This window comes from Panthera uncia (assembly GCF_023721935.1).
Source record: "Panthera uncia isolate 11264 chromosome A1 unlocalized genomic scaffold, Puncia_PCG_1.0 HiC_scaffold_17, whole genome shotgun sequence".
Classification (NCBI taxonomy): Eukaryota; Metazoa; Chordata; class Mammalia; order Carnivora; family Felidae; genus Panthera; species Panthera uncia.
Genome location: NW_026057577.1, coordinates 131700145 through 131720834, shown reverse-complemented (window position 1 = coordinate 131720834; position 20690 = coordinate 131700145). Strand labels below are relative to the sequence as shown.

Here is a 20690-nt window from a genome sequence, read left to right as displayed (position 1 = left end):
ACTTTTAAATAAGGAGATCACAGGGAATAACCTCCAAAGCTGTGACTCTCTGAGTAAGTGTGGATGGCTCCTTTCATTTAGAGTTAGGATAAATATTTAGATAAGGGAGGCTTGTTATCATATGTAGAGATGGGAGTAAGATTGCACCTTGGGGATACATGCCTATACATACATTGTGTGTTATGTAAATGAGCCTTATGCTTCTCCTTGGCTGAAGACTTTAGTATTATAATGAGGTAAAGGTAACTAACTGTTGGTCACTCTGTGGGTCACTCCATGGTCCATCTACACAAGTCTGAATCAAGGGTTGAGTTCAAACTGGTCTGGGTGGTGTGGCCAGTGGAACTCTTTGTCATGGCAGTCATTACTGCTTGATGGATAGGGAAAGACACCAGAGTCCTCTCCATGTTCATGCACCTAGGAAAGGTCATAAGAAGACACAGTGAGAAGGAGGCCATCTGCCACCAAGGAAGAGAGCTCTCACTAGAAACCAAATTGGTTGGTACCTTGATCTTGGACTTCCTAATAGTCTCCAGGACTTTGAATAAGTTTCTATTGTTTAAGCCAACTAGTTTTTGATATTTATTATGAAAGCCCAAGTAGACTAAGACAATAGGTTTCATAGTCCCAAGAATCTTCTCCTCTGGTATCTGAGAAACCTGTGACTAGGTGTATTAATACAGCAATGGTGAAGAGTAGAACTATTCAAGAAAAGCAGTCACTGCAGGGAAATTTGGGGCAGCCCTGGATACTGCTGGGAATTGTTACTTACATTACTAGCTAACATTTACAAGAGCTGTCACTGTTCATTTCACAAGCTGCCAGGAACTTCTGTCTCTAGGAGGGTTTGACAGCTGATGGAGACACTGGTGTTAGGGCCTCGCCTTTGAGGGTGCATCAGGAAGTGTTTCTGTCAAGAGTGACTGTATCTGCCAAGAGGCACTGCAGTCAAGTAAAGCCCTTAGGACAAAGCAGATCCTGTTCTTTCACTTTTAGAGAGAAAGTGACTGGTGGTGAAGGTATTAAAAACCTTTTACATGATAAAAAGCTGAAGGACTAGAGAATGTTTAACTTAGAAAAGTTAACATTCTGGTGATGTGAGAAGTCCATTCAAATATCTGAAACCATCCATCATGGAGTAGTGTTCTATAGTTTAAGAGATAAGATTGGAATGTATGGGTGGAAGCTTCAGGAAGTCAAATACTGGCTTAGTATAAAAACTTTTTGTTTCTTTACTTGTAGAACTGTCCAAAGATGTAATTGAACTACAGTGACTTGTTTTTTTAACTTGTGAATTAGAAAAAAAATGGTAGATTTCCAGAAGAGTTGCAAAAATATACGAGTTCCACATATTCTTCGCCATTAACATTAACAACTTCTGTAACCATAGTATAATGATCTGAACTAAGACTAAAACTAATAACAAGAACAACAATGATAATATTGATAGAATATTATGAACTAAACTATAGACTTTATCTGGATTTCACTTGCTTTTTCCACTGAAGGCTTTTTTTTTCTTTTTCAGGATCTAATTTCAGATCTCACATTACATTTTGTTTTCACGACTCAATGACTTGTAATATCTAATGAGGCCTTGTTGTATTATTACTGAAGTGATGAATTAATGCCTATATTAATTAATATGCCTATATTGTTAGCTGCATTTATTATAATAATTTTATATTAATTAATTGTGACTGTTTTGTAGTAAGGCAAGTTCAAATTTATATGGATACATCAGTTTGGAATTTTGACTGAATGGCACAGTAAAATTATTACAAATGATACTGGCAAGAATGTACTTATGTAGAGTTCTCCAAGATGCTCTTTGATAACACTGTAGTGATTAAAATACATAGTAAGAATATGAAAGTACTGATGCACAAAATTATGCAGGAGTCTAAGTACAAACTTCTGGATATTGGATTTAAATATTAATTTCATGTATCTTAATGGTTATAAAATATTTCACCACTTCTACTTAAACAGCTGGTCAGGCTCACTGTATCTTATTTATGTATTTAAGTGTGATATAAATAGGTGGAGAAAGTTGATAATATGATAAGCTGAATATATTAAAAAAATTCTTTATCCATTAGTGGTTATTCTAAAACTTTTCTGCCTGAGAACTTGTGTTGTTGAGACTATAGACCCAAACCTCATTGCCTTTGAATCCGTAACCTTGTTAGGTGGATGAAACTATATGGGCAGCCTAACAATATGTATTTTTTAAATATTTATTTGCTTTCTTGGTTTGGCTAAAAAGAAATCGGGGCTCTAGAAAGAATATTAAGATGAAATCATTATTAAACAGTATGGCATACACCTAAAAAATACGAAATTTGTACAGTATCCCTCCAAAGTGTTAATGCCTGTTTGAATTGAGAATGCTAGGTTTGGATTTTTTTTTAATATAAATTATTGTCAAGTTAGCTAATATACAGTATATACAGTTTGCTCTTGGCTTCGGGGGTAGATTTCCATGATTAATTGCTTACATACATCACCCCATGCTCATCCCAACAAGTGCCTTCCTCAGTGCCCATCACCCATTTCCCCCTCTTCCCCCCCCACCCCCCATCAATCCTCAGTTTGTTCTCTGTGTTTAAGAGTCTCTTGTGGTTTGCCTCACTCTCTGTTTGAAACTATTTTTCCCTCCCTCATGGTCTTCTGTTAAGTTTCTAAATTCTTCATTTGAGTGAAAACATAGGATATCTGTCTTTCTCTGACTGACTTATTTCACTTAGGATAATACCCTCCTCACTCTCTTTTACCTAAAAGTATGTTGAATGGTGCAGTGCTTTTATGACCAAGAAGCAAACTAGTTATGTAGGATGGAAATTTTGAACAATTCAGAGTAGTTACTTTTCCCATTATATATATGTATATATTATAATATAATAATTATATATATAATATACAAATAAAAGATTTATATATATATATAGAGAGAGTATTTAGGAAAGTCTGTTCTCTTCCTAAAGTTTCTTGTCTTTTTTTAAATTTACATATTCTGGATCAACATATGTCTGTAAGGTATTTCGTTGGTGACAGTTTCATCAATCAAAGCAAAAGAACCTCAATATGATGCTGAAACTCAGAGTCAGAGCCATGTACTCACCTGTTCCTGTCCATGTAAAAAGCTGTCTCCCAGGGATTATACTTTGATGAGTCTTTGTTTTGTCTAATTAACTTCTCTTATAATTGTGACATTGGAGGAGAATTAGCTAAAAGTTGTTGAGTTAAAAGATTCTGATAATAATGTAGTTTTATCTCATTGAGATATGTATAACTTTTAAAACACAGTCTGACTGTTGGGTTTTACCAAATGAATCTTACTCAAAAGGGAGATATAGTTGACCCATACATGACACTCTACTGACTGGGTCTTACATGAATATGTTCCTGTGGAAGTTAAGCTTCCAGTTTTGTTATGTGAGAATCTTGGGAGAATTAGAATAAAAATCCACGTTCTGAGATTTCTTTGTCATGTAATATGACCTTATTATGAGAGAATTTACTTAATTGCTATAAAAAATGTTCATATAAACCTGTTCTCTAGAGGGACATTAAGGAGTAAGATGAACTCTTTGCATCCTTTCGTACAAACCCCCCCGATTTTGAGAGTTACGGTGTTTTCATGATCAGTAATAGAAATCGTTCTTATGACAGATCCATTTACCTACTTTCTCATTACCTATTGCTCCTACTGTGTAATTTACTCCTTACATATCATGCTTTACTTCTTACCAAAAGCTCTTATTTGCTTCTATTTTGTTGGCAGTGGAATTGGAGTTAAGTGCTTTTTCCCCAAAATTGGCCCTCTGAAACCACTCCTTAAAATCTTCCACATGCTTTTTTTTTTTTTTAATATGAAATTTATTGTCAAATTGGTTTCCATAGAACACCCAGTGCTCATCCCAACAGGTGCCCTCCTCAATGCCCACCACCCACTTTTCCTTCCATCCCACCCCCCTGAAATCTTCCACATTCTTGGGGCACCTAGGTGGCTCAGTCGGTTCAGTGTCCAACTTCGGCTCAGGTCATGATCTCATGGTTTGTGGATTTGAGCCCCTCGTCGGACTCCATGCTGACAGCTCAGAACCTGGAGCCTGCTTCGGATTCTGTGTCTCCCTCTCTGCCCCTCCCCTACTTGTGCTCTGTCTCTCTGTCTCTCAAATAAATAAGAATTAAATTTTTTTTTTTTTTAGAAAAAGTCTTCCACATTCTTCTTTTGTATGTCTTCTGCGCATATTCTGAGCCTGCTTTTGTCCTTCAATAAAATATCTGGATAATCCTGATTATAGAGCTCTCTATGATTAGTGCTGGAATATAATACTATCTTCCTCTCTGATTTTATTTATTAAGACACTATTTTTATCCAGTAAGAAACTAGGAGATGTTTTATCAATCAGTTCCATGAATGTATCCTCTCTCCATTCCACTGTCCTTGTTCTTCTCTATACTTCCATAATTTTGCTATGCTCTTTGCAATACCTCTTGTATTGGAGCTCCACAAATAACCCTCATTTTGAAGATTTGTTAGTAGGACTCGCAAGACTCTGTATATAATTATACTAACTACTAAGGTTCATCACAGTGACATAGTAGGAGTGTATAGTCAGATGATAATGGAAAAAGGCATGGTTGAATTCTAGAGGAATTTGTGTTCAGGCTGTTTTATGCTCTCACCCTCCTATGAGTGCTCACAGAGAGTATTATTCTTCAAGCAATGAAAATGCGCCAACATGTATGCGATGTTTCTAAAGGGAAGCCCACTAGAGACTCAAGGTTTATTATTGGTAGGTAGTCACATAGGCACCTTCTACCTAAAATTTATCAAAATTCCAGACTTCCAGATTAAAAGCAAGTATTGAGTATAAATCTTTTGCACAGTCTAGGCATGATGAAACATTATCATTTATTTAACCCTCTCAAAATCCCAGTTCTGAGCGTTTGATCCAAAGAACAACCTTCCAAGCAATCTCAAACCTAGTATGTTTACTCTCTTCTGTGTACTCTCCAACTTATTTTCTATTATAATTGTTTTGTCGAATCCATTTTCTACAAGGCAGAAAAATGGTTTCCTAGCCATGAATTAAATTATGGTCTTAAATCCTTGAAGTCATTCCAAAGATCCCTTGTAGGGATGTTTTGTAGATAAGATCAGATGTAGGAAATCAGTTTGGTAGCATCCTTCTCAGGGAATTATTTTGATGTATCCAGGTATTTTTTGCCACTTACACTATGATCATTTTTCAGCTCATACATCCTCTACCATTGTTGGAGGTGTTTTAAAAAAATATGTCCATACCTGTGTGTGTGTGTGTGTGTGTGTGTGTGTGTGTGTGTGTGTATTTTTCCGTTTAGTACAGAGTTGACAAACATTCCGTAAAGAGTCAGATAACCAATATTTTAAGCATGGCAGGCAATGCAGTCTGTGACAATCATTCAACTTTGTCATTTTAGCAGGAAAGCAACCATAGACAACAGGTAAAGGACTGGGAATGTGTGTTCCAATAAAACTTTATTTACAAAAGCAGTTGATGAGTTAGATTTAGACCACTGGCAAAGTTTACTGACCCCCAATTTAATGCAGATGAACTTAATCACTTACATTACTAAACCACAATCTCTACACATACATACTATTTTCAGAATTATTCCAGACTCAGATGTGTTTTATTTTAAGGAGTTATAACTAGAAAGGAAAGAAGGTGGTAGGATATAAGAGGTATTTTTATACAAACCTCCTCTGTCACACTAAATTTTTGTGTTACAGTTTGAGGGAAAACTTTTTGCTATGTGGATAGAGATGTTTGGTTTAAATGCTCACTTCCCTCTCATCTTATAGGAGTGGAGTAATAGATATTTGGGCTTAATGAGATTTTTGTTATTACATGAATGGCACAGTTTGAACAAAGTAAGTGTAAGAGAACCCAGATAGTTGTCTATTACCAAAGAAAGACACAGGACATTCAAGAATAAGGCTCCAGAGAAATTGTTCTCACTGCCACTTGAGCTATCAGTGGTTTTTCCATTTTGGCTGCACATTATAATTGTTCCAGAAATTATGAAAATTTTTAATTAATTCATCTAGAAATAAAAGATGATATTCACCAAAGATAATATCTTAGCATCTTTTAAGGTACTATCAAGATGCAAAATTAGAATTGGTAAATTGTGATGTACAATGACATATTTCTACAATTCATACATAAGATAGCTAACTATATATAAAACAATACAAATTAATCACCACACCAGAAAATTAAGAGAAATACAGATTTCTGATTCCCATTCTGGTTCACATTTAATAGAGTGATGTGAAATAGAAAGATTCTGAGATAGAGATATATTTGTGTTTTCTTAAACAGGCCATTGGCGGGGAATGAAAGAGGGATTGAGAATGATTGCACATATGGTTCTGGAAATATTTGTAGAGTAAAATAAATGGACAAATGATGATGCTAAAACCGAAATACAACAACTGTGTCAATATTGTGGACTGGTAAACAGTCTATTTGCTTGTATCTAAACAACTCTACTGGTAGAGTAGGCCACATTAACTATTTAGTTATTTATATATATTTAAAATAATACCTATAGTAAAGGTACAGTGAAACTAAGTAATCATGAACCCAGAATTCCATATTCGCTTTCTGTATCCTAGAATTTGCAGTCAGATAGTTAGCAGTCACTTAGGCTCGCTCTGTCATTTGAGGACCTCACAGTTTACACAATAGATGCTTTGAGCCTGCTTAGAACAATCTTGAGAGACTTTACCATATATATTTAGCATCTAGGTTAGCAGTCTAGAAATGTAAGGTCTAACCAGTGTTACTAATATGATAAATTCCTGCTCTGTTTGTATTTAAATACTGAGAAGTTTTAGTGTTCCTTATATTCAAGAAATTGGCTATATATCTCTTCAGTTAAACAGTCTTCCACCCCAAAGTGCCTATAATTATTATTATAAAGTAAAGTATTACTGTTACAAAGTAAAGGAAACAATATCAAGTTTCTTGCTAAGCAAGAACTTAAGAAGGCAGAAAATGACAGGGAAGTAATAATTTAAATAAGTTGATTAAATATATGTACATCATTCTGCTTTGGCAGAGACAGGAAGGGAAATAAGAGTACAGAAAAATAATGGCCTAAAACTATCATTTGTTGGGGGAGGCGCCTAGGTGGCTCAGTCGTTTAAGCATTCAACTCTTGATCTCAGGTCAGGTCATGATCTCATGGTTCCTGAGTTCGGGCCTCGCATTGGGCTGTGTGCTAATGATATGGAGCCTGCTTGGGATTATCTCTCTTCTTCTCTCTCTGCCTTCTCCCCGCCTTGTTTGCACTCTCTGTCTCTCTGAAAACAAAGAAATATCATAGGATTTCACTCATACATGGAATTCAAGAAACTTAACAGATAAACATAGAAGGGAAGGAAAAATAAGATAAAAACAAAAAAGGGAGGCAAACCACAAGAGACTCTTAAATACAGAAGACAAACCGAGGTTGATGGGGGTGGAGGGGTGAGGGGATGGGCATTAAGGAGGGCACGTGTTGGGATGAGCACTGGATGTTATATGTAAGTGATGAATCACTGGGTTCTACTTCTGAAGCCAAGATCGCGCTGTATGTTAACTAACTTGAGAATAAAAAAAAAAAAAAGACTATTGTTCAGCCATAAATAAATAAATACATACATACATACATACACACATACATACATAAAATAATCATTTTGGAACGGTTTACTCCTAAACTAATTGCACTGATTCTGCATTTGCCCAACCTGCGTGTGGAAAACAGTCTTCTTTGGATTGCTTACACTGCACAAAAATGGAGAAGAGAAGAAAGTTTTGTTCAGAAATGAATACAGAAATAAACCCCTTGAGGTAAATAAAGGTCCATCTGTCGTATAGTTCTTTATAAGGAAATCTTTAAAAAGGTTAAGGAATAAGAGGAAGTGGGAGGAGGAATAGAAAGAGGAGACAGACACAGAAGGGAATGGTCTGAGTTCGTAAATATTTGGAGTAAGAACAGGATAACCAGAGTCAATTCAAAGAAACCAAAGTGGAAACAAAGTGGAAGCTATTCTGATGCTATTTTGAAGGGTTCTGGATCTATAATTTCATGTACCAGAATGTGTTGTCTATCAGAAGTCTTAACTCGGCATTCTCTAGAAGGAAGAAGGATAGTAAAGTTACTAATAGAACATGTTACTGAAATGAGATTAAACCAGATTGTTCTGTTGGCCCTTACTAGATTTATATCTTCCATTGATGTTACTTACATAACTGTAAAGCCTCAGTTTCCATCCTGGTGAAAGGAGAGCAGCAACTTTTAATTTATTAAAATTTTCATTTATTAAATTTGTAATTTATAAACTGGTTGAGAAGATTGAATCAGATCATGCATATAAAATGCTGTTTAATTTTTCATATTATTTACTGCTGCTTCTGTCGTCTTACTCCAGTGTGACTTTAGTAAAGTCACAGGATTCACCATGTGGTTATTTCTCAGAACCCATAGTCACTAAATCTAAGCAAAGGAGTGTGAGATGTATTTTGTCAAAGCAAAATGGCTTTCCAAAAACCACTGTCACTGTGTACATTTACAAATTTTGTTTCTTGGTTCTGCTTCTTGATGTAAGTAATTCTTGGAACATTGCCATATTAGTGACAACAATGTGGTTTACCAGAGTGATGCCATCTCCGTAAGGGAACCTATCGGTTTCTGATGGGGTCAGCAGAAGAATCTGTTTTTTACCCTATAAGCAATGTGTAGGCTTAGCATAATGAGATGAAATTTTATGAGAATATTTTCTCTCAAGAACAGATTTCCTGGTGACAGGAACAGCAGATTCCACAAATTTCCCCAAGTTTAACAGGAGCTATGCTTTGAAATTATATGGAAATATGATATTGATTTTTATGGTTGCTTGATGAGAGGGACTAGAAGTTCTACTATTTTAGAAAATATGCATATAATAAATCATTCAATTTAGTGTGACCATTTTTCTTTACCTCACACTTTTGTGGTTCTGTGCTTTGTAAAACCTGTGTTCAGTTATGTCTCATTCCTTTGTTTACTTTATTTTTAAACCTTATCTAGAGGGTGATGTTATGCTCATTGATTCTATATAATATAGAGATACAGAGAAGGTAAAAGGATGTTTTAATGTTAGGGTTGTTTTAAATAAGATCACATCTTCGCAATCATTTTGAATGATATTTAGGATCCCCTGTTCTGAAAGTTATTAGAAACCCTTTTATATTGCCTTTAGGATATTAAGGAATAGAAAAAGAGATAGCTTTTCATGGGCATTCTCGTAGACTGAATGTTTGTGTGCCCCCCAAAATGCATATTTTGAATTTTGAAGCCCTAATTCGCAATATGATGGTATTAGGAGATGGTGCCTCTGGGATATAGTCCGGTGTAGATGAAGTCATTGGGATGGAGCCCTCTCAATGGAATTAGTAACTGTATAAGAATAGGTGTGAGAGAGCTCTTTTCCCTCTGATATGTGAGTACACATGGCAAAGACTTCTGTCTGCAGATCCAGAGTGCTCTCACCAGGAACCAGACTTCCCGGCCTCCAGAACTGTGAGAAATAAATGTCTGTTGTTTAGGCCAACCAGTCCTTGGTGTTTTGTTATAATAGTCTGAGCTAAGACAATTATATAATAATTGTGAACCTTAAAACAAACAAGCAAACAAAAAACCTGAATCACAGGAACTTCCTCTGTTGGCACATTGAAATATTTAATTTTTAAACAATGGGAAACCTGCTTGTTTCCTACCTCCTTAATCTTTCTCAGCAATATAAACCAAAGGAAAACTAAAGTCAAAACTTCAAATGCCTATGGAGTATTTAAGTAAAATCTTATCACTTAATGTTGATAATTAAATCAAATGGAGTATACCTATGGATGAAGTGAGACCATGGGCTAATAGGACTTTTTTAGCAAGGGTATCATTTGGGTATGACTTTTATTCCTTATACGTCAAATTCAAGCTTCAAAATTTAAGCATATATAGCTTTCAAATTAAAGTGTATATTTAAAGAGATGTATATATGTGTGTGTATATATATATATGCATAATTATAGTTATGTACATATACAAATATGTATTTAATAACCTGGAATATAATAAGTATCAAAAATCAGAACTGCTTTAGCATGAAGTGACTATAGCAAGATATTAAAAATATCTATACCAATATTTATGACCTAGATAAATAAGCAACTGAAAAGATTAAGAAATTTGAAAAAAAATAAGTAATTACTAAGATTCCAAAGGGGGAATCTTTTTAAACTAGATTAGAAATTAGTAAATAAGTAGAAAAATCACCTTTTAAAGTGTAATTTGTAGTTATTTCAATAATTATTGAAGTGTCTTTAAATAAGAGAGCAGAAACTCTGGAAAGCTAAATTTCCTTCAAAGATATTAACTTGAAATGAGTATGAAAGATTTTTATTTCTATAATAACTTAAACACCATTTTGCCAATGCAAAAAGAAAAAAAAAGAGACTTTAAATGCAGCTTAAGCACAAAGATACACTCCAGGCTACTGAGAAAAGTCTACTTAATTTTATTGATTTTTCTCCTTCAGTTTAAATTCCCTAGTCCCCATGGTCTTTTATCATTTTTATTCGGAGGTGAATATGAGGTCAAAATTCAATTTTACTATATCTTTTATATTATCATTTATAATCATATCATGGAATATTGAATATCATTAGCTACCCATTGAAAGTTTTAACCCAAGAACCCAGCTTAGAATATTCTCTAGAAGAAATTGAAGTTCCCATTTATTTTATACAGCTTGTATATTTTTAAGCATATGCAATAATTTCTGAGGGAGAAATACAGTAACTTCAGCAGTATTTACTGTTATTAAGCTATGAGTGGGTTTTAAAAAGCTTAGCTGACTTTTGACTTACATTTCTTAAAAATACATAACTGTTGTAGAATGCTGGAGATAACTCTTCCTATGCATACATTGTGCCACATTCCACAAAAGGTTGTATGCTATTTCCAAAAAAAAAAAAAAAAAAAAAAAAACCCAAAACTATTTTGGTCATGTATGAAGGCATAAAAGATTTAAGAGAGGCCACTCCCTTACCACTTGTGTCAGTTCTGGATTTAAGGATTGGCAAAAATAAGCATTCTGATGCACACGTAAAATATGCAGAAAATGAGTTTTACCTTAGTTATTTGTAGGCGTCAGCCTAAGGAATATTCGTGAACACACATTCCTGTGTCTCCCTACCGCATACCCTTATGAGCAGTCACTCTCCCACTTGGTTGCCAGCATGAGTAGAGTGGAGTCTGTAATCTCAGGGTAAGACTAAGCTTTTCAGATTTCTTGTAGCCCAGCCACATTTCTGAATAATTCTGGTATATACTTTTTAATATAAACGTTTTCAAAAACTTCTTTGTGATGAGCTGTTTTACCCACATGTAGCATCATAGGTCCTGGTTTGAGATACTTCTTATGCAATCAATGCCATGTCACTGCATTATCTAGTCATTGTACACAGCTGGTCACACCACAAGTAGATAATGTAAGCTTTAACAATTAGGAAGGATGGATAATGAGACAATACGGGGAAAAATCATTTTTGAGTAAAAGTCCATTCAAAGCACGAGATAGACTGATGGATATTATCATTGATTAGGTTCTATATCACATTCAGTGTAGAATCAAAGAATATCCACAATTATCTCAGAAGTCTTTGAAAAAAGTCCTTCTCCTTTCTAATGATTTATCTCTGTGGGAATGGATTTTTTTAAAGCCATTCCACCAAAATAACATGGTATAACATTGAAGGCAGAAGCAGATACAAGAATCCACCTGTCTATAATGAAGGGAGACATTAATGTAAATGAAGCCATTCCTCTCACAATTTTTTTGTACTGGAAATGTGTCTGAAATTAAAAAAAGGTTATTGATGTTAACACATGCTTGGCTTATCACGGTTATTTTTAAATAAATAATCAATCTCCATTTTAATTTCAGGTATGGTAATATTACTAAAAAAATTTCACATCATCATAATCTCTGGGTTTTCAATTGTTTTTAAGAGTATAAAATATTTCTGAGAAGAAAATTTGAGAACCACTGCTTTATAATTAAAACCTTTCCACTTAGAAAACAAAGACGGTGTCTGTTTTAGATGGTGTCTGTTTTAGATGGTGTCTTTAGTAACATAGCCTGGAATTTTACAATGTTCCTTACAGTTTGTTTGTTTGTTTGTTTGTTTTTAAATCTCTTCCATTTGATCTTTTGAGGCTTGCCTTAATTTTAGGGGGGACAATCTACTTTTTTTAACCTCTCTTCCTAATTATGCCAATGCAACTTCTATCTCTGGTATCTTACCATCTCTTCCTTGATATATTGTAGTTTACCTTTTAAAAGTGTTTGTATAGGACACAGCTTCATTATGACGTTTGTGTAATGATGGCATGTTTGTTGACAATATTAATGCACCCAAAAGCAATATTATTTTTCTTGGTAAGAATGCTTCATATTTCACAGTTTTTTAAGTTCCTTTTTATTTTTGAATTTATATTGTTTATTTTTAACTTATTAATATTTATAAAGACATTTTTCCCTGAACCACCTATTAAAAAAAAAAAAGTTTGTGTTGTGGGGGGCAAGAGGGGGAGGGTAGAGTGATATTCTTGACTAATTAGGAAATTCCTTTAAAATTTTTTTAAAAATCTTTATTTATTTTTGAAAGAGAGAGAGAGAGAACCGGGAAGGGACAGAGAGATGGAGACAGAATCTGAAGCAGGCTCCAGGCTCTGAGCTCTGAGCTGTGAGCTATCAACATAGAGCCTGACTCAGGGTTCAAACCCAGGAGCAGTGAGATCATGACTGTGAGCTGACTGAGACACCCAGCCACCCCAGGAAATTCCTTTTTTTAAAAAAAATAATAAGTCTAATGTTTATTTCTTAAGAACAAGTTGACTTCATGAGCTCTTTTTTAAAACAATGCAGCTTCTCTTTAGTGCCATGAGAGACACTCTTATTCTGCAAGTATGAATTTTCTGTATGATCACTTGTTTCAAAATACTTTTGATTCAAGTGAGTGTCATTTGCTTAGAATCTCTATTTCTATATTTGTGAAGAAAGAGCTTTAGGATTTGCAGTAGGATCCAAAGAAGAAATTCACTGTGATTTTAGAAAAGTATCAATTGTGGTGTTTTTTGAAGTATAATATTCTTACACATGCCTATTTTCTACCCCCAAAAATGGTATACTTGCACTTGAGGTATGTTTTTCAATGGTCATGTTATATTTAATTCATAGATTTATGTGGAAAAGCCAATAGATGAAATCCATTTATGTATACAGTATGTATATGTATCTCAATTTGTTGTTTCAGATTTTTCTATAGAATGAACTATCATTTTGAATTGCACTTTTGATTTCAACGCTCACAAGTGTTTCATGTCAAATTTTATTGTAAGTGTATTTCTGGCATTTGAACTTATTTTATATTTATCTATTATTTTTGTTCAAGTAAATGTATGTCAAATGTTATGACGCACAATACAAAATGATATGTTTTCTGAGATTTGTTTTTAGATTTGACGTGATGTCAACCTTTTGTACTCCCTTGCTAACAGACATTCTATTTTATATTTAAATATAGTAACCTCTTACATATTATTTAAAGTATGTATATATACATATATATATACATAGACAAATGTGTTTTATGTGCATATATCTATATATATTTCTTTTATACATCAGTGTGTATATATGTATTGATTTTATAAACAAGAGTTTAGATTTTCTACATAAATATATCTTACTATCTATTTATCCTAATATTTTTGTATATTTATTTATACCTTAATGGACTACTGGTTACGTTTGTGCTTTTCACTTATGTTGAAAATTTTATAAATTCAAAGAAAATGAAGAATTATATAATAGAAATTAGTGGAGCTTAAACTTACTCATTGGTGTTATATAGATATTTGAATCATAAAAATAAATATTTCTTAGTTATTTGACATTTTCTTCTTCGTGAGCTTGCCAATCATAGCTATGCTTTTGGGAAAATACTCCCATTTCTTTATTTTTCTAACATAAAACATGCAGATACCACACCTACACCTTTTCTTTCATTTAAAATTCTTGTCTTATTCGATACGACTGCAAAACTGCATCACCCTCTGACTTTTTAATCTTTAGATGGCCTTAATGATGGTTCCTTGTGATTTCCTGTCAGATATAGAATATGTTTGGTCAATTCTTAAATAATTATGTTTCAAAGTTGTGTATGTAATGTCCATGTCAGATACAAATAACACTGTCCTCCAATAAGTGGCGTCTGTGACTGCTCAAGAAACCATTAACTTGGTTAGATAACATGTTCTGCCTCCTGCCATCTTGAAGGTCATGCTGATTTTATTGATCTGGTTTGCTATTTCTTCCCATTAACTTTTCTTTTAAAGGCAATTGCACTGAAGAAGAAGCAGTATTCACTGACAGCTTTCAGCCCCATGTCACCTATGGAGATCTTTACTTCTCTGTGGTGTTTTCGTGGTTTAGGTTGTTAATGAGCTGTCTTCTGCAGGCTGATTGTCAGTTCATAATACTATGCTGATTCGGCAAAGCCATCCCTAATCTCCTTCTGTGTGCACTTGTAAGGAATGGTTATCAGTTTTCTAGAGTTTCTTTGTTAATAATATCTGAAGGAGTTGTTATGATGCCCTTGGCTTATTGGACTAGAAAGTTTCTTTAGACAGACTAAGAAATGAGCAATCTATCATGGCCTTCTGAATATTTGTTGCCTTTTTGTACATAAGTATATAAAAATAATTGATTAAATTCAGTCTTACCCTGTACTTTTCTAAACTTTTATGGTGAAGAAAAACAGTCTGCTATTGTATTCATGTAATATTCAAGCAATGAGTAGCTAACATAGCACATAGAAATATGCTTTTAAAAGTTAATGCCAGGCTCTGCAAAGATCTTTGAGGAAAATTCATATACAGATGCTTTGCTGATTAGAGCCAGTTATCTTTTATACTCTGGTATGCATTCAAGGCAAGAAATGGTAACTCTTCAAATGTATTGACATTTTATTGCAAATTTGATTGTATACTTGTGTGAATGTGTTAATTTTGACATTTTGAAATGTGACGTTTCAATAATTTAAAAATATGTTCTGTTGGAGCGCCTGAGTGGCTCAGTGGGTGAAGTGTTGGACTCTTGATTTCAGCTTAGGTCATGATCTCACAGTCGGTGTGTTTGAGCCCCGGGTTGGGCTCTACACTGACAGTGTAAAGCCTGCTTGGGATTCTCTGTCCCTCCCTCCCTTGCTTCTCTCCTGCTCACTCTCTCTGTCTCTCTCTCTCAAAATAAATAAACTTTAAACAAAGTTTAAAAAGGGTGTGAAAAATGTTACATTAATGCACCATAAAAAACTGAAATGCTGACATAAATTAGTGAAGGTTTTTATAGGCTATATACCTATCAGTTGGCTTCAGTTAGATGATTCTAGTGAATATTCCTGATGTACTACCTACATTCCCTTTACCTAAAGTTGTAACCATCTGCAAGGTGCAGGTAATGGCTTAAGTTTGTAAACTTATACAAGGAATTGTCCTTGGCTGAGAGAAGCCATCTGGAAAGATATCCACCCCAACTCTTAGAGTCTGTTATATACTTTTTTGACTAGGCAAAAAAAGTCTAGGCTTTTGTAAATAAAATAAAGAATAAAATGTATTCTATTTTGTAAGGTTAACATTAGGAAGTGTATGTGTGTGACATCAGCGTCTGATTTCTACTATAAATACATTTATTTTATTTTATAGAAACCTGATTATTTGAATATTTTCTTTAATTGACATTTTTAAACATTTTTTAAAATTTTAATTCCAGTATAGTTAACATTCAGTGTTATATTGGTTTCAGACATACAGTGTACTGATTCAACAATTTTATACAATACTCAGTGCTTATCATGGTAAGTAAACTCTTTAATTCCCATTAGCTATTTCACTGATCCCCCCTACCCACCTAGCCTCTGGTAACCATCAGTTTGTTTACAGATTTTTTTGTTTTTGTTTTTGTTTTTTTTTTAAATTTGGATCCAAGTTAGTTAACACATAGTGTAATAATAATTTCAGCAATAGGATTTAGTGATTCATCACTTACATATAACATCCAGTGCTCATCCCAACAAGTATCCTCCTTAATGCCTCTCTCCCCTTTAGCAGTTTCCCAACCCAACACCCTACCAGCAACCTTCAGTTTGTTTTCTGTATTTAAGAGTCTCTTATAGTCTGTCTCCCTCTCTGTTTTTATATTACTTTTGATCTCCTTCCTTATGTTCATCTGTCTTGTATCTTAAATTCCATATGAATAAAATCATATGATATTTGTCTTTCTCTGACTGACTTATTTCACTTAGCATAATACCCTGTAGTTCCAGCCACATTATTGTAAATGGCAAGATTTCATTCTTTTTGAGTGCTGAGTAATATTTCAGTGTGTTTGTGTGTATGTATATATATATATATATATATATATATATATATATATATATAAAACCTCTTTATCCATTCATCAGTTGGTGGACATTTGGGCTCTTTCTATACTTTGGCTATTGTTGATAGTGCTGCTATAAACATTGAGATCCATGTGCCCCTTTGAAAAAGCACACCTATATCCTTTGGATAAATACCTAGTAGTGCAATTGCTGGGTCATAGGGTAGTTCTATGTTTAATTTTTTGAGGAACCCCCATACTGTTTTCCGGAGTGGCTGCACCAGTTTCAAGAGGGAGAGAGAGAGAGAGAAGAGAGAGAGGGAGAGTGAGATCCTCTCTCTCTGCATCCTCACCAACATCTGTCATTGCCTGAGTTGTTAATTTTAGTCATTCTGACAGGTGTGAGGTGGTATCTCATTGTGATTTTGATTTGTATCTCCCTGATGATGAGCCATGTTGAGCATTTTTTCGTGTGTCTGTTAGCCATATGGATTTCTTCTTTACAAAAGTGTCTATTCATGTCTTTTGCCCATTTCTTCATTGGGTTATTTGTTTTTTGGGTGTTGAGTTTGATAAATTCTTTATAGATATTGGATACTAACCCTTTATCTGATATGTCATTTGTAAATATCTTCTCCCATCCTGTCAGTTGCCTTTTAGTTTTGTTGGTTGTTTCCTTCACCATGGAGAAGCATTTTATCTTAATGAGGTCCCAGTAGTTCATTTTTGCTTTTGTTTCCTTTGCCTCCTAAGACATGTCAAGTACGAAGTTGCTGTGGCCAACGTCAAAGAGGTTGTTGCTTGTTTTGTCCTCTAGGATTTTGATGGCTCCATGTCTTACATTTAGATCTTTCATCCATTTTGAGTTTATTTTTGTGTATGGTGTAAGAAAATCATCTAGGCTAATTTTTCTGCATGTCGCTGTCCAGTTCTCCCAACACCATTTGCTGAAGAGACTCTCTCTTTTTCCATCGGATATTCTTTCCCACTTTGTCAAAGATTAGTTGGCCATATATTTGTGGGTCAATTTCTGGGTTCTCTACTCTGTTTCATTGATCTATGTGTCTGTTTTTGTGCCAGTATCATACTGTCTTGATACTACAGCTTCCAAATACAGTTTGAAGTCCGGAATTGTGATGCTTCCAGCTTTGGTTTACTTTTTCAGGATTGCTTTGGCTATTCGGGGTCTATTATGGTTCAATTCAAATTTTAGGATTGTTTGTTCTAGCTCTGTGAAGAATGCTGGTGTTATTTTGATAGGGATTGCATTGAATATGTAGATTGCTTTGGGTAGTATTGACATTTTAACAGTATTTTTTCTTCCAATCCATGAGCAAAGAATACTTATCCATTTTTTTGGTGTATTTCTTCAGTTTCTTTCATTAGCTTTCTATAGTTTTCAGTGTATAGATTTTCCACCTTTTTGGTTAGGTTTATTCCTAGGCATTTTATGGTGCAATTGTAAATGGGATTGATTCCTTGATTTCTCTTTGTGCAACTTAATTATTGGTGTATAGAAATGCAATGAATTTCTGTGCATTGGTGTTATATCCTGGAGCTTTGCTGAATTTATGGATCAGTTCTAGCAGTTTTTTGGTGGAATCTTTTGGATTTTCCATTTAAAGTATAATGTGAAAGTTTGACTTCATACTCACCAATATGGATGCCATTTATTTCTTTGTATTGGCTAATTGCTGAGGCTAGAACTTCCAATACAGTGTTGAATAACTGGCAAGAGTGGACATCCCTGTTGTGTTCCTGACCTAAGGGGGAAAACTCTCAGCTTTTCCCCATTGAGGATGATATTAGTGGTGGATCTTTTACATATGGCTTTTAAGATCTTGAGGTATGATCCTTCTATCCCTAATTTCTTGAGAGTTTTTATCAAGAAAGGATGCTGTGTTTTGTCAAATGTTTTCTCTACATCTATTGAGAACATCATGTGGTTCTTATCCTTTCTTTTATTAATATGATGTATTGCATTGATTGATTCGCAGATACTGAACTAGCCCTGTATCCCAGGAATAAATCCCACTTGATCATGGTGAATAATTCTTTTAATATATTATTGGATCCAGTTTGCTAGAATCTTATTGAGAATTTTTGCCCCATGTTCATCAAGGAAATTGGTCTGTAGTTCTTTTTACTGGAGTCTTCCTCTGGTTTTGGAATCAAGGTAATGTTGGCCTCATAGAAAGAGTTTGGAAGTTTTCCTTCCATTTATATTTTTGGAACAGCTTTTAAAGAATAAGTATTAACTCTTCTTTAAATGTTTGGTAGAATTCCCCTGGAAAGCCATCCGGCCCTGGATTCTTGTTTGTTGGGTTATTTTTGATTACTGATTCAATTTCATTACTGGTTATGAGTCTGTTCATTTTTTCTATATCTTCCTGTTTCAGTTTTATTAGTTTACATGTTTTTAGGAATTTTTCCATTTCTCCCTGATTGACCAATTTGTTGGCATATGATTGCTCATAATATTCTCTTATTATTGTTTGCATTTCTGCAGTGTTGGTTGTGATCTCTCCTCTTTCATTCTTGATTTTATTTATTTGGGTCCTTTCCTTTTTCTTTTTGATCAGTCTGGGTAGGGGTTTATCAGTTTGGTTAATTCTTTCAAAGAACCAGCTCCTGGTTTTATTGAAGTTGATATCTGTTTTTTGATTTTGATATCATTGATTTCTGCTCTAATCTTTATTATTTCCCTTCCTTTGCTGATTTTGGGATTTATTTGCTTTTCTTTTTCTTGCTTTTCAGGTGTAAAATTAGGTTGTGTATTTGAGATCTTTCAAAATAGGAGAGCTAAAGAGTTTCCCGGACAAACCAAAACTAAAGGAGTTCATGACCACTAAACCAGCCCTGCAAGAAACTTAAAAGGAAACTCTTTGAATGGAGAAAAGATAACAAAGCAAAAAGGACCCAAAGCAAAAAAGACTAGAAAGGACCAGACAACACCACCAGAAACACCAACTCTATAAGCACCACAGTGGCACTAAATTTATATCTTTCAGTACTCACTCTAAATGTCAATGGACTAAAAACTCCAATCAAAGACACAGGATATCAGAGTGGATAAAAAAATTTAAAAAACCAAGATCATCTATATGCTGCTTACAAGAGACTCATTTTAGACTTAAAGACACCTTCAGATTGAAAGTAAGGGGATGGAGAGTTTTATCTCAATGAACTTGTGTTTCAAAACCCTACATGTCAGAGACTCCAGAGGCTTGGACCTATGCTCTCTGGGTGAGGGTCTCACTGAACAATAGGTGGGTACCAGCTTGCCCCAGAAAACGTGGAGCAGTTGCACAACGGCAGAAGTTCAGAGATTATGCTAAATCACAACACACAGCCAGCCCCAGGTTTTACCATAGTCTGGCATCTTTGTGCCAATACCAGGATACGTAGCTGCTCTCCAGGGTCATCTGGGACCTTTGCCTGAGGGGACGCCGTATGGCCTCTACCAAAGGTACTCCAAGCGGGAGAACTGCTTCTCCCCATGTGGCACATGGACCCCTCAGACCCTGCTGCCTGCTGCTAGGGATTTGCCCTACTTCCTCACCAGGGCACTGCCAGGCACTGAGCTCCAGAACCTCAGACTCCCTGTTCCAGTGTTTATAGAATCCTGGTGTTATTGAAACCCTCTCCTTTCTTCCCGTCAGTGGTTTTGGGGAAAAGTTTTCTTGTTGAGTCCCTGTGTTTTCACCGTTTCTTTCTCCAGATACTTTCAGGGGAGTGCTTTTCTTGCACAATCCCAGTGTGCTGCATTCTCCCCCTTTCTCTTTCTCTGTCGTCTCTCCACCAAAACAGCTCCCTACCCTTTCCCCCAGTTTTTCTCCCCCCCCCCAGTTCCCCTCTCCATACCGCGTACATGCCAAGTTCTATGGCTCAAGTTATGCAGATTGTCGTGGTGAGCCTCAGATCAATTTCCTAAATGTTCAAAATGGTTTGGTGCTGATCTAGCTGTGTTTCAGGGATGAGAAAAGCTCAGGGTCTCCATGCTGTTCTGCCATCTTAACTCTTCCTCCTTTGAGTGAATACATTTTAATCTAAAGTCTGTGAAAGTCTCCCTATAGAATATCTAATTAACTGGTATTTGGAAACCCCAATATTGACAGAATTAGCTTATTAAAAACAGATGCATGACTATAGGCATTTCAAG

General features: G+C 34.9%; 1 pseudogene; it reads right to left on the bottom strand.

Annotated features, from left to right (window-relative positions):
* The window catches only part of LOC125935305 (40S ribosomal protein S3-like), a 51762-nt pseudogene extending 31733 nt beyond the window's left edge, over positions 1–20029 (bottom strand).
* Between the last annotated feature and the right edge of the window lie 661 nt (positions 20030–20690).